At 38.8% G+C, this 25098-nt stretch overlaps 1 protein-coding gene across 3 annotated transcripts in view; it reads left to right on the top strand.

The window, feature by feature from the left end:
• The first annotated feature begins 313 nt into the window (after positions 1 to 313).
• The window catches only part of CORO6 (coronin 6), a 95475-nt gene continuing 70690 nt past the window's right edge, over positions 314 to 25098 (top strand). The window contains exon 1 of one of the 3 annotated variants that reach the window (XM_075196876.1): positions 314 to 583. The gene's annotated coding sequence lies outside the window, so the exon portion shown is untranslated. The remainder of the gene's footprint in view (positions 584 to 25098) is intronic. The other 2 variants (XM_075196877.1, XM_075196875.1) reach the window with 2 other exon arrangements.

The raw sequence follows: 25098 nt of genomic DNA, 5'->3' as shown, positions 1-25098 counted from the left end.
GTCATATTACCAATTGCCACCTCAGGCAACAGCATGTTTACAGCCACCCCAGATTACTTATAAGCAAAGTTTCACATGTCTTTGGCTAAATGCCTTCAGACAGTGACTTGGCTGGTACAGTATGAAGTCACCCTAGTTATTAAAGTGGTATCTTATCTATAACATTTGTTATGCATGTAAAAAAAAATATTTTTTTGAAGGGACAATACAGCCAGTCATAGAGGAAGAGGCACTACTCCTCCCTTTGTTGAACATTTCCCCTCCTCACCCCATCATTCTGTCTTTCAGCTGTTGGGTGTTGAGTTATTTTGCTTGAATGTTGATAGCAGCAGCTGTTACTGCAGCAGTAGTCTCCTGCAACACACACACACTAGACCCTTTCGTCAATTTGTGACTGAGAGCAGGCAGCTCAGCACTGGACAGAGGGAGTGCATGCTAGCTGTGCACAGAGACACGCAGAGGCAAGAGGAGCAGCTACCACACAGCCACCTCCTGGCCAGGATATAAGAATAAGGACATATAATCACTAATAATTCAAGTACCCTAACATCTTTCAGGAGCTGTCATCTACCCACTAATCAAGGTAAGACAGCTGTCATTTACTTAGCCAGTAAGTACTACCCAAGCTGCGGTGTCATGCTATTGGGCAGGACAGTGCAGAAATGTCATAATCTGAGCCTGGTTCTTAATATTGGGAGGCTTTATTGTCAATGTATAACACACATCATCAAATCATCTCTTATTTTACTCAGTTATTTCTTATTTTACTTAGTGCTATATGTATAATTATTCAGCTTTTTGTCAGTTTCCCCTGCCTCACTGGTCACAGGACCTGTAAGGGAATGTTCCGTTATTGCTATATTTGGAAAGTGACCTCTCTCCTCTGCACCAAGCAGTCGGTCTCCTTCTTTAGCTGCTGCAACATTCTCTACTACAAAACGTCATTTTATTTCGCTAATGTCGCCCCAGGCACCACTGCCTGAGGGTCTCTGTGTCATTTCTTTTATCATACAAGTAAAGGTCTTTTTTGCTTTGTAAAGTTTGTGCACCAGCCCTATACTTTGTTCCTGTGACATAGATTATTATTATTATGACACAGATTATTATTATTATTATTATTATTATTAATACAAAATATTATTATTACTTTTATTATTATGCATTACTCTTTGCAAAAAAAGATATACTATTGCTTCATTAACATTTACAAGAAGGTCTGCTCATGTGGAGTGAATGTCACTATATAATAGCAGCCATCTTGTCCTATCAATGACACACATATTCCTATGAGGGCTGACTGTCAATATGAGTAATTTCCTTCCCTGCCATGCACAATGCTGACAGGATTTTGATTTGATCTGTACAGGTTTGCTGCATGTAGGAAATTCATTCTTCATGTGTGCATTGTAAAATAGTCACTGTGAGTGGACAGACTGCAGGAAATAGGGCAAAGTAAAATATAGTGAACAGAAAAGATGTTGGTGTTTCAGGAAAGTACAGGTTACATCAGATATGGACAACCTTCTCAGGGGCCACACCTGGCTCTTCGACTTTTCACCTACGACCTATGTGGAGACGCATCAGATAATTTAATGATGTCATTAGTATGGACATGAAGTGGTTATGCATCGCAAACAGTAGGTTCATTTATGGCTGGCCAGTCAATCTGGTAAGAATACATCACAATTAAATCTGGAATGAACCTGCTGTAAAACTGTTCATAGCGAATTTACGCATGCTCAGGAAGGCCGCATTGTGGCCCTCGGGCTGTCTGTTGTGGACCACTAGGTTACATACATGGGGCCTGATTCATTGAGGAACTTAAATTAAGAAGTTTCTTATTTAAGTCTCCTGGACAAAACCATGTTACAATGCAAGGGGTGCAAATTAGTTTTCTGTTTTGCACAAAAGTTAAATACTGACAGTTTTTTTCATGTAGCACACAAATACTTGATAGCTTATTTGTACACTGAAATTTAAAGTTAATATTTGTGTGCTACATGAAAAAACAGTCAGTATTTAACTTATGTGCAAAACAGAAAACTAATTTTCACCCCTTGCATTGTAACATGGCTTTCTCCAGGAGACTTAAATAAGAAACTTCTTAATTTAAGTTCCTTAATGAATCAGGCCCATAGACTGTAAGCTCTTCAGAGCAGGGACCTTGGATACCTTTTGTGTGCTGTATTCTCAGCATATACTGAGGGACATTTAGGATATCTGACTCCTACAAAATTGACCCCTGTTCCTGTACTTAATATATAAATATGTACCACTACTTCTATACAAGTGTTACATTTGCTTTGAATGCTGCCCACAGGGCCCATCCTGAGGCTCAGTGAGAGCTCCTAGTGACCTCATAACTTTCCAGTTTGGTCACATGTGTAGCTAGATTAGATGATTTTATTTTTTCAATGTATTCAGTTGTAGTTTGTGCTTACAAGTAGCATTAGGATTAATGGCAGGGCCATCTTTTCCATTGGGCACGATGGGCAACTGCCCGGGGGCCCCATAGGCACGGCTCTTAATGAGAATAAATAATCCTGCAAAAGAAAAAAACCTGCAAAAAAAACCTACAAGGGTCACTGAGCAAGTACATCTAGCTATCTCTATCTCTATATATCTATATCTGTATCTGTATACATCTATATATCTATATCTCTATCTATATCTAGGGACCCCGGTGCACTGCTTTGCCCGGGGGCCCATAATGTTGTTAAGATGGCCCTGATTAATGGGGATGCAACTTTTGTACTTTTTGGATTTTTAGACCTGGTATGTTTGCCATATTGGTAAGCCTGACATTCATCCAGGGCTGTGAGTCACAATCATTTGTCGCTAGAATGTATTAGGCCTCTTACACGCTGGCCTCCCAAATCATGCTTTTACTAACAGAAGCATGTTAACTGGTATAGGAATGGAACCCTTTGGTTTCATTGACCCCGTACCCACTCCCATTTGCATTTGGGAGTGTTTGTGATATGTCTGTGTTTTTTGGACGCAAGCATGTCAAACCCGAATGTGGTGTCATTGTTGTTTTTCCAGTGGGTAACAAGTCTTGCATCAAACTTTGGGAGAATCAATGGAAGTAGAGCTCAGGTTTTATTCTCTGAAAGGCTTTCTAGATTTGAATTTGGAAATTGTTTGACATATGTATAAAAATGTAGATTAAGTTTTTATAGTTTTGTAAACTACGCCTCATTATTCAGGGAATATAACTACCGGTATTTTACTTTCCCATTTGTTGCAAGGAACTTGCAGTGACAGTAGTAACACCAATAATGTTTCTGTTCTGTGCAACCTGTGTCGTTGTTCTTTCGGACTATAGTACACAACCATAAGTTGTGCGGTGCTCAGTTAGAGTGTCAGGCCGTTTACTTCCAGGTGTCAAAATGTTATGGTCTGAATTTACTAATGGAGGCAGAGAGATCGCAGAACACCGTACAACACGTTTTACATGTAATTTTAGACCTAGTTAATAGACTATGGAGCAGGGTGCTCTCTATAATATATTATAATCCTTTATTTAGTGCCAACATGTTACAAAGTGCTATACAATCAGATAATCAATCAATAATGCTGGACTTGTTTCAAGTAAAATATACATTTATATACATTACAGACAAGTAGACAGTAGATACAATAGTCGAGGTAAACCTGCAATACATAGGATAAATAGAAATACATTTAGATTCAGGTTAAACAGTAAGATATGGCAGTGGGGTAGATTAATATTTATACCTATTAAAACACCATGGGGTAAATGTATCAAGCTGAGAGTTTTCTGGTGGGTTTGAAAAGTGGAGATGTTGTCTATAGCAACCAATCAGATTCTAGCTGTCATTTTGTAGAATGTACTAAATAAATGATAGCTAGAATCCGATTGGCTTTTCAAACCTGCCGGAAAACTCTCAGCTTGATACATTTACCCCCATATGTGGTTTATTATTCTTGTAAAGTATAAGAGTTTTGTCAGGAGATCAGGACAACCAGTTAGTTAGAGAACAGTCTGATATTGGGATAATAATAGGATGGAAACAACTGAGTTATAAGTATACAAGGAATAGGTAAACAAGGCAGGGTGAGATTTAGGGCACTAGATGAGTAGGTTTCTCAGGGACAAGTTATATACTGATGGAAGAAGGAAGGAGGATGGAAAACAGGGAGGTTGTATAAGGTGAGTGGAATATTCTAAGGTCATTGAAAGAAGTTTCAGTCTTCTGTACAGTATTTCAGGCTATAAGCTCTTAAATACAGTTATATTAACAGAGGACTGAAGTTCAAGTGATTTTCTGTAGCACCTTTCCGAGTGACAGCAGTACAAATCCTGTGGCAGCTCTCCAAAAACATCTAGGTACTTTCAGAGAAATTGGTGAAGAGCTTCTTATGGGTAAAGGTTCCAGGCATATTGAGAGACAATATACTACGGGTTGTCCAGTGATAGCTGTATATGTCCGGAGAGATGCACTTTTATTTTGTGTGTAGTGTAAGGTGGCCCAACGTACGACCACATATGAAGTGCAGGGTTCTGTGACAAAGTACATTCAATTTACCAATGTAAAGGTCTCTGTACATGGTATGCAGTTTAACCTGAACTAAAGACCTAGGGGTAAATTTATCAAGCTGCTGGTTTGAAAAAGTGGAGATGTTGCCTATAGCAACCAATCAGATTCTAGCTGTCATTTTGTAGAATGTAGTAAATAAATGATAACTAGAATCTGATTGGTTGCTATAGGCAACATCTCCACGTTTTCAAACCCGCAGCTTGATAAATTTACCCCCTAGATGGAAATTTACTAAGCAGTCATTGTTTTTGTTGCTTTGGCGCACACCACCAGAAATGTCCAGCTCCAGACTGCTGGTTTTACTATCCAGCAATGTGTGAAAGTTTTAGGAAAACTACCTTTTCGAACAATTAATTTTTATTTTGAACTTCAGACATGTCTAGCATATTAATATCAAATATTACATTATTTAACATTCCTATGTAATTTCTTATCCTTTTTTTCATTCTAACATCCTTATATACTAAAACATTTGTAGAGCAGTTCAAGGCATTACAATGACATTTCTTAAAGAAAATGTAATCTAATCATTGTAGTGTTTTTTAATTATTCAGTACACTATATCCTGAGTAAACCATATGGGCATATACCATTCTGTACAGAGATCCAGATGAATCTGGATGTTATTATTTTGTGTAGACGAATGTGAGCAGGGATTGTTATTTACAGAGCAATTAAGTAGACTAATTATCATGATCATCCACAATACAAAGAATGCTGTAAATTAGCAGACAACATTAGGCATCACAGACAAGTATAGACCAATGGCCTGCGATATGAACAATTTCGCTTCTCGCAATCTCCTCTTTTCTTCTGACGGATTTTCCAGCAGTTCAACACGCTGCAGCTTTATATATTTCATGGTTTGTATTTTTACCATGTTAAAAATTGGGATAGCGATGTCTAATTTGCCGTGTTGAAAAACAGCGTTTTCTCGTTTAAGTAAAGCTGACCATTTGGAAACTGCTAAAAAAAGCTATTAAAAATAAGCGTCTTAAGAAATCTGCACTTTAGTACATTTCCTCCTAATCTCCACCTCGTTTTTTTTCTTAAATAAATCCTCCAAGTGTAAAGGAAAGTTAAACATCAATCCTGAAGACATGTGAATATATTGTTTCAACGGGGGGAATTCAATTCCCTCCAGAATAGCGCCACGATAAATGTACTACCGTTATTACGGTAAAGGTAACCCGCATTTCTGCTCGCGGCTTAGGGAACCGCAAGCAAAAAGCCAGCGTTGAAATTACCATAACAACGGTAATTAAGTGCACTTTTACCGTAATATTGCGCAGGCCGCGTTACTTTCGGCAGTAAGGCGGCCAATTGAATTCCTCCCTATATGTTTCTTTTTCTAACCACTTATGTTTTGGAATATTTATTTTTTGTTTGATTATGTATTTGTTGTTTTATTTTTTTAAATAAGAGAATGGAAAGCTGACAGCCTGTCACGCAGCTGTATTTTATGAGAGGATTCTGTGACAGCTAGCAAGGCTTATATTGTGATCAGTGTAATAGCAGCCTGAAGTAAATTACATGAAGGAAGAGATAAATGAAGCAGAGCAGCTGCAGGTATTGCTCAGATACTGTAAGGCTCAATTCCAAAATGCAAAAAGTGCAGACTTCTGTGCTTCTTTATGTGTACAACTGCTCCTACTTGTCCACCTAGTATATTATAATGTTTCTACCAAATATAAATATTTAAAGTGTCAAGGTAAAGTCCAATCAACTACCACTTTAGGATCAAATCCTTCATTAATTTAAACTTCTAAGTTATTCTCCTAAAATGCCGCTCAGTTTATCCTGACTTATGTCTGCGCAAGTGGCGCAGGAAAACCGATGTGGTGAAGTTCACATGATAGATCTTTTCTGGTTTATCAGTCATAAGCTCTGAAATCCCCTTCACTGCTGAGAGTGTAGACTCTTCTTTCTTGACTATAAGGTAGCGGAATAACAATTGCAGCGGTTGGCGGGTAACGTTTTTGTGGCTACTGTAATGTAGAAGCATTATCAGTGACCAATAGTAATACAGCCATTGGCAACTGGTATTGTTGCGCCCCTACAAGTGGTTTGATACGGTTCAAATGAGGGGAAACAGTCACCTGCTGGCACCCTTAATTTATAATAAATGAACCTCCTTTTTGTTTTGGTTCTACAGAAGGTGTAAAATGCATCTCGTTAAAAGTATAAGGAAGTGACCTGATCTCTGTCCATTTTTTATTTGCTGGGAGAAAAAAGCTGCCCCCCACTTTTTGTATCATTTATATAAGATGAAAATGACATTTTTTGCATGTTGATGCACTTATGTGCCGGATCCGTTCTCGTCAAGGACAGACAGTGAATTCTCTCACTGGCCTTGTAAACATTTGCACCCTGCAGAAGCCAATATAAACAGATTGCACTCCTGGAATTGCATTTCTGCACATAAATTCCTGTAAATGACAACTAGTAGATGAACAACTGTGAAGTATTTTATCTTTGTCAGGCTCTGTCATGGATGAAGTATGTCCTTAAAGAACCACAGTAATTAAAGATATTATTATTTGGTGACTTCTGATTGCAGAGGTTTACAAAGGTAAGGATGTATTTCACAGCTGTTCCTACAAGTGTTCACACCACTCATGTATGACAGAGTATATATTATACATGTGATGTTAATGCATGTAAAAACTCCTGTAAATAATATCTGTATAATCATCAGCGCGTTTTGATATCATCTTCTTAGATTCCACTTGTGTATTCTACCAACACTGGTCACAAACAGAATCACAGGTCAGTTTACAAATCCTCTCCTGACAGTCAGACCCCAGGTAATCTCTAGCATAATTAAATACAATTAAATTATACTGTATTAGGTGAATAGTTGAGTGATAACTTCAGTAATTATTAAGAACTCAGGTAACTTAACGTATTCCCCTTAGAAAGTAATGCTGCTAGTGCTTACAGATATCACAAGCACTGGGAGTTCCGTACCCATCAACGTGCGTGATAGAGGAGAGAGCAGAGCACTGCTCAATTTGGAAACCCTAGGCCAAGTGATTTATGTATTGGTCGTGATGTTTTGCAAATCACAGGCACATGCATGCACTGTACACTGATTACTTGATCTTGTGTGTTAGCCAGTGCCATTAGGGACCTCTTGTGCCCAGTATTTAGACATGTGCTCATTCCAAAAGCTTGCACAGCTGAAATTGATGTGAAGTATTGGCCAGGAATCAGTTTTATCCGTCTTTTGGAAATCCCATTCTAGTATGATATCTTTGAGACTCTTATTTAAGTTATGTAATATGTGGCAAGTCACATCAGATCTAGAGTAGATAATGGCAGTCTGTGTAGAGCTATTCCTGTATTCATCTTGTACATTACTAAATAATTAAATGCTTCACACTCACACACACACACAAACACACACACACACAATATATATCTATAATATAAATGTCTAGTGGCGTGTGTTAGTCTGTCTGTGTGTGTGTGGAAAAAATAAAACCAAGCTGCAGCGCCATCCGCTGGGCAGAGTTATACACTGACCTACTAAATTCTTAGTGTGTGTGGAAAAAAAAAATCAGAAAGGGCTGAAATTTGGTATACTAAGATGTTTTTAATTTGTTAATTTAATTTGTTAATTGTTAAAAGTGTTTATAAAGATTTAAAAAAAATATATATATATTTCTTGAAGGAGAAGTGACAGTTGGGAGTGGTTGGTGGTTGCCGGGGGTGACAGTGGGGAGTGGTTGGTGGTTGAGGCCTGGGCTATGGCCCAAATGCATGACAAGAACCTTTTTAACACCTTAAGTAGCTTGATTTGACTAGAATGCATGAGTATCATGCACGGGTTAACTTGTGTGTGTATATATATATATATATATATATATATATATATATATATATATATATATATATATATGTGTGTGTAGATTGAGGTATAAATATATAAGATTAGTCAACTTGCAAGATTTATTTACAGATCTTGACATATCGTTTCTCACACCATTCCATAATACTTCTCTCTTTGATATTTCAAGATGTTCTCTTGCATAATTTCAATTTATCATCTGCTAATATCTTGTTCTATAGCCACTGAGCCAAGCGTAGCTTTTTTTGATGGTCTATTTACTAATGTGCAATCAGCCATAAAAACAGAGAGATCCGCGGTTTCCTCTGTAATGGCCATCACATAATTTATGAAGGGTTCAACACAGAAGAAATCTTAGATTTCTCCTCCCATTATCTATTTAACATTGCTTTAACACAGACCCCATAAAATCAATGTGGGTACTGTGCAGTAATCCAATTTATTAAGCTGTGAAAAGCATCTCAGGACAAGGTTACTTGTCATTTTCAATGGGATCCAGAAGAAGCCTCTCTGGCTTTCAGCAGCGTTAGGCTACTGGTGAACTATAGAAAGTCTTGGTGGAAGAAGGGGGTCTTCTCCTGGGCTCCTAGAGCAGTCCGGCATGGTAACTTGCAGCAGTACTGCACTATGTATCTGTACGTACTGAATGGTACCGCTGTGCAATAATAAAACAGAAACAACACAAGTTGGAGGCAGTTTCTAAAGCACTACTTCATGGCAGATTAATGATATTTTCAGTTTCTGTCAGCCCTTACTGTTACAGGGAATATACTATCTAAAATAACAGCTAAAAGTATCTGACTTAAACATTTGTCACAACTACTCGTATATAAAAGTTTTCGTTCGTCTGCTACAGGAATGACCTTTGCAACCTCGTCCTTTCATAGATCGCTTTACCCATTATGGTCTTGACCAACTACAATGGGGTAGATGTAGATTTTGTTTTTTGCATCTTAACAGTTATTGGGATATGCTGCAGTCTTTCAGCTGCTCTGAACAAAATGTTATGTTTTGGCCACAGAGAGGAGCGGGATTGACAATGAGTGATGTGATCATACAAGAATACTGAAGTCCATACTCGCCTACTCTCCTGGAACATCCAGGAAAGTCCACTATTGGGGGGGTTCTCCCGGACTCCTGGTAGAGTAGGCTACCCTCCCGGATGCCGCCGGGCCATGGTTTGTGTCATCACGGTCCCACCCCCCACTCGCCCTGACCTCAGAGTGTGGGACTTTTGCAGCTTATACTGTGTATATATATATATATATATATATATATATATATATATATATATATATATATATATGATTGCAATGTCAGGGCATGCTGATACTTATAGTACTACACGCATCAGCATACATATACACTTTAACGTGGCCAAGGCATACTGGGATCAGTAGTACACCTGAGGATGAGGAGCTCATGCTGCTGATGCCATAGTGTGTGCAAACGAAGTGTTCTCTCTATTCTGGGCAGGCTTCTGAAGTGGTCACAAATAATTACAGATCAATAGGTGTTAAGAATGATATGTAGAGGTTTGTGTCTGTCGCTCATAAAATTTTGTTTTAAAAACGTCCTCTATTTTGAGTCTGTGCACTCAAGTTTTTGAGAAAACGTTATTAAATGCCCTTCAAAAAGGTAAAATAAATTGCTATTGTGGATGAGTAAAGCTTTAAGGACCTCATTTAGAGTCGGACGCAAAGTCTGTTTAAGACGTGGAGGAGTGGGAGTGTGCCGCAGCTTGGTAGGGTATTACGAGTAGCATACAACCCCAGTTGCATCCCACTCGTAATACCCTACTAAACTGCGAGCAGTTTGTCCTGCTAGCTAACTACTTGCGCCACCTAATTCATGCCGCACAGTTTTAGCCCTTTTTTGACGTGTGCTGCATCTGCGCCCACAATTCCGCGTTCCGGCCTTTTCCTGGTAGTAAGCCGCAAGCTGTCACAAGTGTTAACTGCGTCCAAGATGCAGGCGGATATGGTGCTTGCTGCACATGTGTGATATTGTTTTTTTTGGTCCTTGCGCCTAAAACAGACTTTGTGTCCGACTCTAAATGAGGCCCTGAATGTGTATCTCAGATCTAAACATTTCAGAGAGATAGCTATGGCAATAAATATGCTTGGTACCATCCCAGTTTACTCTCCCTACCAAAAGCATTTCACATTTTGCTACAACCAACAGATTTATCAGGTTTTTCGGTTCATTCAAAGTTCTCTATCCATTCAGAAAATCAGGGAAATGCAATTACAATAACAATTTACTTTTTACTGTCAGAAAAAACTAATTTTACAATGTGCTGCAAAAGGTTGTTTTTAACACCACACCCAAATATTCCTTTATGTGTTGGTTAGAAGTTAGAATAACATTAAACAATAATTGCAAGTCACACCTGTATCTTAAAGGACTGCTTGTCATCTGCTGATGTGCAGCCACTTGTACTCTGCCGTTTGCCATAGCACAGTGCTAAGAGTGCCCTACATAAATACAGAAATACATACTCCCATCAGCGAAAAGTACAAAGTATAATAACAGGCCAATTGATGAAGCGTCAAAGGTCCTCATTCTCTTGGGACACTAACATCTAGAAAATCACTGATTAAAATGTCCTTCCTTGCCAAAAAGACCAAAAGTTACACAGTGGTACAAAAAGGTTGACTTTTAACACTGAACAAAAATATCCATTTATGTGCTGTCTTGCTATTTGAATAAAATTAAGCAATAATTTTAATCCAGGAAAGAAAGGATGCACAGTCACACATGTATATTAAACTATTGTCCTACCCATTCACCAGAATATCAATGGAGCGCCTTTGATCAAAATGTCACATAATATTTTTCTATGTTCATTGTTAATCTGAGCAGGGAGAGACTTCTGCAAGAGAAGTCTTCATTTAAATCCCCTATAGGGATTGTTTTTTTTATTTCTAATTAATCTGGAAAAAGCAGTTCTAATTCCTTATCAGGAAATTCACCTCCTAGTTCCGATCAAATATCAAAAGCAAGGGTGTTCACTGTTGTCATAAACGGAGATATCGCCTGGAATGGATTCCTTTCGAATGAACATATTTAGAGGTCTATTTACTGAGCTACATTAAAGCCAAAAATCTGGAGAAAACACCTCTTCTTTTAAATTATCAAGGGGTTAAAGCAGGAAAATTAGAGCATTCTCCTGCCTTAACCTGATTAACGCTGGTTACTGCGATGTGACCCAATTTAACAAGCTTTGTTTCTCACCGCCAGCCTTAACAAAAACTAACGCCATCTCAAGATAGCGTTAACTTACCTTTTCAATGGAGTCCTATGGAGAAGTCTCTTTGAATCCAAATCTGGGTCTCATCGCTATGCACATGCGCAACCTTAGCAGCGCATGCGCAGTAGTCACATCTGCTGCCAGGGTTTTTAGTCATGTTAGAAGGGGCCCCCGCCAATGAGCCCTGGCTTGATAAATATAAGCGACAATACATTATGTATTGCTGCGGTACCGTATGAAGCAATACAAAATTATTCTTACTGCCACCCACTAGCCACCAATGATTAATAGACCTCTTAGAATGAGTAAATTTATCCATGTATGTCATGTTGAATACAATTCATAATGAGGTCACTGTGGTATATATAAAAATTGTCAGAAATAATTGAGAGTTTCTATATGTTGGGGGTTACGTCAATGAAATTTCATTTGATGAAAAAAAAAAGGTTCAAAAAGTAATTAGAGCCCATAATAGACAAGCTGAATGCTCCTAATTCCTATCCATCTCCTTACTAGTTCAGGGAAGACAGTGGTGCTGGTGATGTCCTCCCAAACAGCTATGCAGCCAATGAGCAAAGATATGAATGCTATATGTACAGTAATTTCATGCTCTGTGATTTAGCACAATGGTTTAAGGCAGACTGTGATTTTAGAAGATGAATAAAGTTATTTGCTACAATATCATTAAAGCTGAATAGCCAAAGTGTATAGTCCTGTGAAAGCTGTGATTGCAGCTAAAGCTTTTAACTCAAATTGGACTTGATTTAAGGTCATCAAGACAGGCACTTGGGGGTATATTTACTAAACTGCGTGTTTGAAAAAATGTAGATGTTGCCTATAGCAACCAAATCTCAAATATATTAGATCATTCAGTGGCTTTTAGAGAAGTTAGGCAGTTTTGTAAGCAAAACTCAGGGGCTCATCTTGAGTTGAACGCAAATTGTATTTTTGGTGTATAATACGCTTTTTTACTTTGGCGTAAGCGCTCAAACCACTAGTTCTGAAATGAATGGCTTGTGCGCATGCTCAAGTGTAATAAAAAGCGTATTCTAGATATACGTATTTCATTACTTCTAATTATGAAGGCAGTGAGGCTGCTTGAACATTTCCAATATTTGTACTTCAGTTGCCACTAGCCATGTTTATGCATGGCATTTTTCAGTTGTATGGAAGGGGGTTAATGTGAGCACCCCCAATCATTTTAAAAATTTGGCTCCTATTGGTCTAATTATTTTTTTATCTATATATTAATAGCATAAGTACGACTTTTATGAGTGATTTATTTCTGACGTTATTGTCCGAGCATTGAAATTCGCCGTTATTTCCAAAACGTCTGCCTGCCATTTGCAACAATGCATTACGATTTTCCTCTGGAAAATGTCACAGTTGGCAATACACCTGTGCACCTGTTGGGTGACCTGGAACATGTGACCTGCTGGGTGGTCTGGAAATTGTGACAGTTATTTGCAGCCACATATATCAGCATGTCTTGTCGGGACCTCAATCATGAACGCCCTTGGGGACGTCACATGGTGGAAACCTTAAAGGTCGCCAAGAGCGCAGATTTCAAAGATCTTACAGTCAAGAATTTGATCATCAAAAGCAACTTTTGGGTACTATGGACGTGCAATATTTCAATTATGATGCCCTTTACTTTTTGGTGGAGGAGATTAACACCCATTTTTCAGACTGCTGTTACAATGGAAAAGTTTCGTTGCCCATGTGGTTGTTTCCCCATATTTAGCAGAACTGTTTATGACAAAGTCATTTAGTCATTACATTTCAGTTTAATTTAAGACGGTTACTCCCCAGGGAGGATTACTGCCGTTTTTTTTAGAATGTGAATATGAGGCTTTATGGAGAAACGCTCCTCTGCATTCTGATCTCCCACTAGCTGTTGCTAGGGGGCAAACCTTCCTTGGCAACATATACAAGTTTGCAGAAATCAATGACCTACACATTTAATTATTTCAAGGGATAAAATCTTTACCTAACAGCATTCCCTATTGTATTCCATGATCTTGACAGTTTATTTGACTTTATTATTTGTGTGTACATATTTTATTTCGCCTTTACTATAGCATTTGGTGCAGGGTTAATACCTAGAAAATACAGGGTACATTACAGGTTTACCCTCACAATACAGCTGCTAAGTATTATATTTTACTCTTCTCTTCCTTTTCATTTTACAGTATAGTTAAAGTGGTTTTCTAAAGTAGGCTGTAGGTCATTTAGGCCTAAAGCAGTATACAAGCCTAGGCTTAGATCAAAAATACTGAGCTGTGAGTGTAGTTGAGGCAGGACTCAGCAAGGTGGTCCATGATCCCTCCCTTCCTTGTATCTTGACAGTCATACCCCTCAATCATATTTACCTACTCTCCTGGAATATTTGGCAGACTCTGTAGGCAACTATCCTGTATCCAGCCTCTCCTTCTTCTGAAAAGGGTAAAGAGGGTGAGGCTCTTCCCCTGCTGCAAAGATGACGCGATCATGTCACAAGCTGGTCCTCTCCCCTCTAACCCCAGGTTTCAGCAGTGGCTGTTGGAGGAGCCCTGGGAAAAACAGCTGCACAAATCAGTCTCGGCTAGGGCAAGGGAAACGTTATTAACATATTTTACTAGTCGGTAGCTTTAAAATAGCAATAAAACCACTGAACCCTAACATTTAATCAAAATAGAGATGCTTTTTAAACTCAATTTATTGTCATAAATTCAACCTACCTGTTTTGCTCTTGACTATTTTTTTTTTATAAAGTGTGGTATGTATGCCGGTGGTAGTCAGTTTAACGATACATGAGAATTCTGAAGAACTACCCGACCTGAACAAAAAAATGACTTAGCATGATCCAGACGACGACCCAATGTCTTGCTGACTGTGGAAAATAACGTCACATGAAAACACGACTACTCTTAAAGCGGCAATGGACGGACCCGGCTGCCATTTATCGAACGTAAATATTATTTTAGGGGTTAGGGTTCGTAGTATTAGGGTTAGGAGTAAAGTAACCCTAACCTTAACTGCTAACCCTAATACCCCTAACCCTAACCCCATACTTACATGAGATGAATGGCAGCCGGGTCCGTCCATCGCCGCTTTAAGAGGAGTCGCATTTTCACGTGACGTCATTTTCCACAGTCGGCAAGACATCAGGTCGTCACATGAAGTCATCTGGATCATGGTAAGTCGTTTTTATTTTTAGGTCGTGGTAGTAGTTCTTCGGAATCCTCATGTCGTTGTAGAACAGGTCGAGGTAGTCAGTATTGTTAATATGTACTACACCCATGTATGAAAGTCAGGGTAGAAAACAGTCAATGACTGGTGGCATGGACTTCACAGAAATGTTCTCATTAGGCTGTTATCTCATTCAAGGAATGACACCTTACTATACAGTAGTTCACTGTTCTGTGCAATACACATAATGGGCCTGAGTCATTAAGGAAAGTGAAGCAAAAAAAGGAGTAACTTTGCACCTTGGCAAAACCATGTTGCATTGAAGGGGAAGGTAAATTTAAAATGTGGGGAGAGATTTATAGTTGAGGTAGGGCCTGTAATAGATCAACTTTAAATTTCAGTGTAGAATAAAGCTATTAAGTTTTTGTGTGTGTTACATGAAAAGCAGCCAGTTTTTAACTTCTACGCAAAATAATAAACTAAATTTCACCCCTTGTATTGTAACATTGTTTGCCCCGGAGAAAATTTACTCTTTTTTTTTTGCCTTGCTCTCCTTTATTAATCAGACCCAAACTTTTATTACTGTTATTTTATAAAAATTGAATCTCCAATATAAAGACATATATCTTACAACCATTGCCATGTTTATTTGTAGAGATTGGCAAATTGCAGTTCAAAGATCAGTTTAGCTCATACTTGCCAACATTGACAAGCACTGCTCCGGAAGAGCAGGCATGTTGGGGGCAAGGCCCTGGAGGATTGTGCCATTTGTCCCCACCCCCTACACAGACATCTCATTTCCCAACCAATTACAGGAGGGGGCGGGGCCACAATGACAAATGATTGACATCCTAAGCTCCAATATCCTCCCCCCCCCCTCCCGCCACTTTTCTATTGTGAGGTGATTAGGAACCAGGAGGTTGCCCTGCTCTCTGGGAGTCCGGGAGGACTCACAGAAATTCGTGAGTCTCCCGGACATTCCAGGAGAGTAGGCAACTATGGTTTAGCTTATTCAGGTAAAAAAATTTATGAACCAGTAACCTTGGCGAATCACAATTACATAATTTTGTGCTAAGTATTGGGATCAGTACTTGATAATTATAGGAGTGCTATTGTAACACATCAGCAACACATGCTTAGTCCACTCTCACTGCTTTCAAATCTCCCACTGCTACCAAGATCCTCCAGCAACAATACACTGCTCAGGAAATAAGCGTTTAGTTTCCACTACTTCCGCACCTACTGCTCTCAATGACATAATGGTGTTCAGCAAGTTTGCAATAAATTCTAAGCAATCAGAAAAACTCTTACTACCTCAATGAACATTTCCACTTCATTTTTATGTATGTACCCCAGATGATGATTTGCTAATGATAGATTTTGACTTTTTCTGCTCCATTAATGTTTGTTCTTTTCTCCCTAAATCCCCTTGTCTCTTCCTTTCAATATTTATTTGTCTTAATCTTTAGTAAATGCATTAAATATTTGGCCAAATCCTGAATTGTGTTTTAATGCAATCCTAATAAATATACTTATATCAAACACACAAAATATAGGCATCAGTGCCAACCATTGGCTAAACCATGTACTATAAAGTGCTACATCCTAGTTCCTTTTCCCAAGTCCGTACTCACATACACACATATATACCTCTTTTTGTCTGCTTCTTTATGGAAAAACAATATCTAATCTTATCAGCACTAAGAGACTGTTTTTCAGAAGATAAGATTTTTTGTTTCACCACCCAGCCAAACTTCCTGATGGGTTATCTCCTCAGTATAGAAAATCCTTTCAAATTAAGGAGGTCTATTTAACAAGTGGTGAAGATCCAAAATGCTGGCAGATTACACAGCTTTTTCTTATTTAACAAAAGGTTAACACCAGGGAAATCAGAGATTTCTCTTTACTTAACTCAATTTCCGGCGATTTGCAGCAATACATATTGATAGTGACCATGCTGAGGTCATAAATAGACCCCAAAATCCTCTCGGAGGTTGACATTTGTGGGCAGTGTGGAAGGGTTTTCAGTTTTATGGTAATGTAGGTAAAGGTGCCAGGTTGCCTCCTTAAAATGTAGCTCTAATATTGTGTTCCAGGATTGTTTTTTGCAAGCTTACATGGTTCAAGGTTATATTATAATCATCAGCATCACCATTTATTTATATAGCGCCACTAATTCCGCATCGCTGTATAGAGAACTTGCTCACAACAGCCCCTGCCCCATTGGGGCTTACAGTCTAAATTTCCTAACATACACACACACAGAGACTAGGGTCAATTTGATAGCAGCCAATTAACCTACTAGTATGTTTTGTTTTTTTTGGAGTGTGGGAGGAAATCGGAGCACCCAGAGGAAACCCACGCAAACTCGGGGAGAACATACAAACTCCGCATAGATAAGCCCGTGGTCGGGAATTGAACTCATGACCCCAGTGCTGTGAGACAGAAGTGCCAACCACTTAGCCACCGTGCTCCAATCTAATATAAAAGAAAGGTGGATACTGGAGTCCTTCTACACCAGTAGACTCCTGAAGTCTGCACTCTAAGCTATCTCGTCTTCTGCAAGCTGACTAACTAGTACCATGATAGTAACTAGGTGAAGTCATATAAGAAGAATATTTTTTAATGTTCAACATTTAATATTTGCATTCAGCAGATACAAACAAAAAATAAATAAAATAAATAATTAATTTGGCTTAAGTCATTTTAAAAAGATAAATCAGTAACCGTACTTCTAATCACTATTACTGTTTTAGTGAAATAGGGGGGGTCTATTTAACAAGTGGTGAAGAGCCAAAATGCATTAGCCTAATTAATGGCACTTACCGCTGTACAAGTAGACCCCTATGGGAACAGCAGCCTTAGGCAATGTATTAAGCAAAGCTTTTCTCAGCAAGATAATGCCATCTAAGGATGGCATTACTGGTCTATTTCAGTGGCATCCAGCTGAAGCCATCCCAGATTCACTGGATGACTTCCGGGAGAACGTGCTATGCGCATAACACTTTCTCCAGTCGCTGGCTGCATTAGGCTGCTGGTGAACACCAAGGGCTAGATTTACTAAACTGCGGGTTTGGAAAAGTGGAGATGTTGCCTATAGCAACCAATCAGATCCTAGCTTTCATTTATTTAGTGCATTCTACAAAATGACAGCTATAATCTGATTGATTGCTTTATTCAACATCTCCACTTTTTCAAACCCGCAGTTTAGTAAATATACCCCCAAAAGTCTTCAATGAGGAGAGGGATCAATGCCGGCAAAGTAAATTTCATTTGTGCTTCTTCACATACCCCTGCGATTTGCAGCAACACAGATTGATGGCTATCGCGCCTGGTCATAAATAGACCCCTGGGAGAGGTATCAGTCAATAGAGAGCTGATCGTCATAGCTGTCTTCTAGGCATTTCTTTTACAAACACAATCCTATGAAACTGGAGAGCCCGTAACTTAGGCATGATTCCAGATTCCAGTCCAGTGTGAGAACTGAATCAAACAGGCATTAATGGAAAGTACTTTGCAGAGTAAATCTTTTGCAGTAATGCAGCGCAGCAGAGCTCCATAACTTTAAAGTGGTGTACACGGAAAGTTTTTATTTCCGGCTCCCCTGTAATTCAGCATAAAGCAGGTGAGCTTGTCAGTAGGACATTACACTTGGAGGAATGGTGCATTGTGTTATTTTGGGGACACATATCTAATTCCGTCAAATCTCTTCCACATTTGGCATCCGTATACTCATGAGAACTAGTCAGTTACATTTCAAACTACATTTTGTGGAGTTGCACTAATTATCTAAAAATAGTTTGGGGAACAATCAGGGAAAAGTGTTTTTTTGTCCCCCTCCTATATAAATTCCATATAATGAAAATATATTTATTTCAATGTGTTGCCAAATGAAAGCCATATCTGTCTTTCCAACACAATGCTAAATTTGCTTGGACAGACTAAACAAATGTAAAAGTTCTTCCTAGTGAAACCGATTATAACTCCAAAATATAAAAGTTAGCCTGGTCATGAAGAGGTGAATCCTTCCTGTATTAACATAGTGAAACAAGGTTTGCTGGAGCACATTTCAATCTATGCTGCCAAGTAGTGTTCATTATTCATAAACCTCTGATTTTAAAGGGTCTATTCAAGAAAAGGAGAAAAGGCCTTTCTTCTGCAAACACGGTTTTTCTCGCCAGAGTCAGGGCTTCACCCGATCTACCAAAGGGTTACCGCTTTCACCTGCAGTACTCCACACCGCAGGAAACTTTCTTCAGTTTTCTCAGGGAGCCTCTTTAACAAGGACAGTGGTGGTACAAGTACCACCGATTTCCTCCTTTCGCTCCCACCATTTCAGGATGGCGATAGTAGAGGATTTTAACAATTGTGCAGTCTTCATATGCTGACAGGGGAAGGTCATGTGTAGGCTGGTAATATAATGTCTGCTTTTGTTACCTGTATCTGTGCTTGTAGACAGTGAATTTGTGTTGCTGGATGGAGAGAGGATCGGTTGTGACCAAAAAAATAAATGAGACCGTTTGCCTGAAACTAACCGATCTCTAGCCAGCACTACCGTCACTGATGAACACCTATGTAAACATAGCAGGGCCGTAACCAGGGCTGTACGACAGGGGGCGACCGCCCAGGGCGCAACGCCGAAGGGGGGCGCAATTTAGGAATATTTTAGGTTCATTTGGGTAAAATTGACAGCTAGGGGAGTGGCATTTGTCTTTCTCGCCACAGGCGCTAGAATTCTAAGTTACGGCTCTGAAATATAGTGTGGCTGTGTGATTAGACTCACTGCCACTTTTACTATCCTGTCAGCCAGAAACACCTGCTAAGAACGCTGCAGTTACGACAATGCTGTTGCTAAGCGACGTATTGCTGCTTCTTCATCTCTTCTTCTGCGCATGTGTGAATTGACAAACCCAGGTCATGCATTCACAACTGTATTCAGGAATGACTGGCGACGCGATAAGAGTCCTCTTACCACTGCCAGCCAGTATCGCCGGGGAGCTGACGCTCAGCTGCCTCAGCAAAAACACAATAGTAAATAGCAGCAATAGGAAGATTTCTAGTGATAGAAAACTAATCGTGTCACTGCCTGATAACTAATAGATTCCTATATGTTTAACTGTTCAGTTTTACTTAAGTTAAGTCAGTATTATTCAAACTGTTCTTTTGTAAGTTATAAGTACATACTGAGCGCTACATTTGAGACTGTGGAATTTGTTGGCATCAGCCTGGGAATTGTATTTGACGAAATCATGCAACAAACACATTCTGGTTAAATAGAATTTTTCATGGTAGGTTAAAATGTCAAATGCTAAATATAATCTATAATTGCTCTCTACGCAATATATTACAGTGATAAAACAAATCTTTGATGAAACTTCACACTCCTAAATACTGATGTATAGATCTAAAAGAAATCTTCCCTTGAGAATGTAATTACCCACATCAGTCTATTTAATGTTTTATTAACCAGTAGCCAAGCACTTTTTTATCATTTGATTGATGTTGAGATTGGATGCTCATCATCTTCATATTCATTTATTATTTACAATTTTTTGTTCCATCTAGAATGCTTCCAGTAAAATACACAAGTATCCGTCAACCGTTCTAAAAACACTAGAACAAACGCTACAGCAGCACAGTTGAAACTGTTCATGAGTCTGATCATTTGTATTAGCGGCCTGCAGGTGTTGAGTCTTCACTATTGTGAAACTAACATTGCTGATGTAAAGAACTTGATGGCAGGTGCCTAAAACTAAATTGCAAGATACAATTTCTTAGGGGGTCAAAGATGGCGGTCCATCCTCCCGAGTCTTCTTAGCCTGCGCTGGTCCCAGTGGTTCCACGCCTCTGCGGGTGGTAATCATATTTCCTTCGCAAATAATACTGACACAAAGAATACTGACACTAAAATGCTGACACTGTATAGCCGCCGGACCTGCTTCCATTGCCCACTTAATGTTGGCAGCGTGATTGTCGGCGTTTTCACTGTCGGCAATCACTCTGTCAGTATTTTATGTGTGTCTGGATTTCTTACATGAAGGTATTTAGGCTGTCGGAATTTTTTGCATGTCACTGTTTATGTTAGACATTTCCTACTTGTCAGTATTTTAAGTGTCGGCATTTTATTGTCAGTATTCTTTGTATCTGTATTATTTGCATCAGAAATTCGTACTACACCCGCCTCTGCTACCCATAGTCATTGTACCCCTTCCCCAGCAACAACTGTAGGAGTTAACATTTTCAAACAGTAGAAGTGTAGTAACTCTTTTGTCACATGGGTGTATCTAGCCAATGATGCCTGTCAATCAGAAGCTTGTTTCCTGCTCTGTTTATTAAAAAGCACTGTAATAATATATATTTTTTTGATAATGGACATGGATATGTTGTAGTTATGCCATTTAGGGGACAACATTTCTTCTATTTTTATTTTTTGTAAAAGGTGAAATTGTTCTTGAAGTAATGCCTTAATTTTCTCCTTTCTTTGTCACGAGGTATGTGAACAATCGGACCTCTGTAAGAACTGAAAAGCTTCATTGGAACTAAATAATAGCCTTGTTCCCTTAGCTTGCAGTATGTGGGTGTATTTGTTAATATAAAATATATGTGTGTGTGTGTGTATATATATATATATATATATATATATATATATATATATATTGTGAACTATCTGTTACTGATACGTGTATGTACATTGCATAAACCTTGTGCTGGCTTTGTCATAGAATAAAAGTAAGGTTCCACTATTGCTGAGCCATGCACCATTAAAGGGTAATGTTCCTTTTAGTTTATGTGGTGTCCCTTTCCAAAAATATTTTGGTAGCAATGGCACTTATGGTATATTTTCTATGTGTGAAGGTTTTCATGTTTACTATGCATAATAAACAATTTCCATATTTACTATTAGAGTAATGGTGAGTAATGTGAAAATCTTCATGGGTCCAACAAGTGGCCCCTGGTTCTCCTAGGAGAGAACATGTTGTCCCCATTGTCAGGCTCATTTTGGACCCTATTTACCATCATATGGTGATATCAAAGATTTTCTGTCGCCGCTGATCACAGCGATACAGAATATTGATATGATACAATTTTTTCTTTATTTCATGAGGGCACCTTAGTGATACACTCCTCCCTGCCGAAACTTGCTGGCAGTGGAAAGGCTGAACTTACCGCTTTGCAGGCCAGGGTACAGGCAAATGCGCATCTGTGAACTGCCCCCTTCCTCACTGGCTGACAATGGGGTGTGTGTTTAATTATGCAAAAGCTTTCTGTTCCGCCCTCCCCCAGCTGATCTTACCTTACAAAGTAGACTGGCTGAAGGGGGGGGGGATGTCAGTCTCGGTGGTGATCATGTGATCATACACAACACTCTGCTTGTTGACTATTATTGAAGCATGAAGAGGATAGGAAGAATTGTGTATTGGAAGGCACTCAGCGATCTACTTGTTAAAAATAAAAAACTTGTACTTTATTAATATACTTAAAATAGACCTCCTAATTGAATAGCGAAATATTAAAGTGACTAAAGTGAATTAAAATAGCAAATTAAATTGCTATGCCCTGCTACTTGTTATCAATATATATAAAGCTAATCTATATATAATAGTCACTCCTCTTCTAATTATATATGACTACCTAAGATACCATTGCAACTGAAAATGTATGCTGTGTGTACTGAGGTTATCTTTATTGGACCCAATGGTCATATGATTATAGTTGACACAATTTATAAGGTAATGAGCTTATATATTGACTCAAACCTCTGGTGATGTAAGGAACATTTTATTATATAAGTATATTCTCATGTTTATATAAGCTCACACCAAGTTGAGTATTGATATATGTTATTATTAAGTAGTATTTCTGGGGCTAAAAGGAACTCTGACTAATGTTGATTAGTTTGTATAATCTAGTAATCCTTTGTCCCTGTAATATACTACTGAACTGCTAACAAACAGGCGCTTGATATGTCTGTAGTTCTCCTGCTAATATTGATAGTGCCGTTTGTGCAGTCCTGCATACACACACCAGTGGACTGCTACCAATCAAGCACCTGATATATCTGTTAGTTCACCTACTAAATAGCGGTAGTGCCGTTTGACAATCATACACACACACATACATTTAGATTAATAAATGACCCATACAAGGGTGAGTGATAGTTAGGTTAATACAGGTAGCAAGGAGTGAATATTTGCAGCAGCAGGGTAAACGCCAACGCGCGTTTCGCTACATGCTTTTTCAAACAAGTTTTTTATTTTTAACAAGTAGATCGCTGAGTGCCTTCCAATACACAATTCTTCCTATCCTCTTCATGCTTCAATAATAGCTATTTGTGTAATAGTGCACCACCCAGTAAACTATTCTAACATTTGTAATTATATTTTGATACTGGAATAGCGATACCTAGTGCAGTGGTACCCTCCTTGTAGTAAATCTGCTTGTTGACTGCAGACTTCTTTACGATCACATACAGATACTGACATCTGTTTCTCTGCCTGCCTACCCTACAAGGTAAAACATGGCAGGAGGGGAATAATGAATTAAAGTGAGGAGATAAGTGAATCACATGGGTGGTTTAATGAGACGCATATGAATCATATGTTGGGGAGCTAATAAGCAGTAAAGAAATTATAGGGTAGTTGGGAATGAATTCTTGAGGAGGGTGAACATAAATTACAGTGGTGGATGAAGGAGGAGGAAAAGAAGTGAATTATAGGGGAAGGGAAGAGTGAAAGGGAAAAGTAAATGATGAGTTAGAGGGCTGCGGTGGACTAATGAATTGTAGAGAGTGGTATTGGAGGAATAAATTACAAGGAGATGAATTACAGGGAAGTGTGGTGGAAAATTAATGACAAATGAGAGGGCCATACACATAGATACATATATGACCAAAATGTCCTGATTCTGGGGGACTCAGAATCTTCCACTGTAACGGATACTGTGAAGCCAGAGAGGCTTAGAGAGGACAAATTAGCTTGATGCATAGACCCCCTAGTAATAATGTAACATGCAATGGTGAAATGTAACCATTGTTATTATTATGTCTTTGAGGTAAGCTTGGTGAATTTCAGTATCATTCTGTCCCTTTTTCTCTTTGATACAGCAAATACCATTAATGACATTCTTGGTTTGTATGTATGCACTGTGTATACCTTTTTGCGTGGATACTAGTAAACCCAACTACCTTTTAACTTTTAGTCAAACGCTATAAAATCTTTACAAGCTGTCTTTTCTTTTAACATTATTTTAAAATTCAGATATTATTTAAACATTTCCTCGCCTCTCTCCTACTGATGACGCTGGATGCTGGAGGCACCGTGGTCACAGGGGAACATTTCTCCGCATATGGTGGACCACCCTTGAATCTCCCCTGTCTGGGATGAAATACAATGCTGAGGAACTCTATGGTTTATCTATTTGTCAAATAGGAAAAGCCGTAAACCCCAGACTTAGGGAAATTCACGTTTCTCTCTATTTAAAAAGCCTTCCCCCTGGATGATAGCTTTCAATGGTGATCACTATTGTCTGGTCTGTCCAGTGAATCTACCCCCTGGAAAGCAGGGGAAGCCGAGTTAACATAGACAACAGTGATACAAGTACTGCCACTGTCCTCCTATCACCATCTCAGGATGGCAATAGCCACAGGTTACCACCAGAAAAAATACTTTATTAATTAAAACATTTTTTAAATAGTGCTATCAATTTTCTTTGTACATTTTTTTTAACTTAACTATTTTTTGTCTTGAATCTGGAACTGGGAGCCCAGGAATAGATATGGTCACTAGCATTATTAGATTTTAATCATTGGATCTCTGTACAAGGTCATCATAGAGACCTAACAATTTCTGAGTAGGGGCTATCGGTACAGAAGTCTTTACAGGGGAGCCTTCTGCTGCAATTCCCCTTTCACTAAGCTACACACACCAATATGTATCGGCAGCTATATAAAGCCTTCTTCTTAGGCTCGGTACACACTGGAGGTTTTTCAGACCATTATCGGGACAATCACCCGATAAATTACCACTCAGCCACGTATCACGTTAGTGGGTATAATCACACTGTGAACAACAATTGTTCCAAAGTGCCGATTGTCATTTCATTTGGTTATTCGTACTGTTTAATAATCTCGTTCCAATCATCTTCTGATCATGTAGAGTGTATGCACTTACAATCACTATCTCCATAGAGTTTACAAAGTCATGGAGCTAAATTTACTAAGCTGCGGGTTTGAAAAAGTGGGGATGTTGCCTATAGCA

This window comes from Mixophyes fleayi, chromosome 2 (assembly GCF_038048845.1).
Source record: "Mixophyes fleayi isolate aMixFle1 chromosome 2, aMixFle1.hap1, whole genome shotgun sequence".
Taxonomy (NCBI): domain Eukaryota; kingdom Metazoa; phylum Chordata; class Amphibia; order Anura; family Limnodynastidae; genus Mixophyes; species Mixophyes fleayi.
The sequence above is the reverse complement of the archived record's forward strand: the minus strand, read 5'-3'. Positions and strand labels throughout refer to the sequence as shown.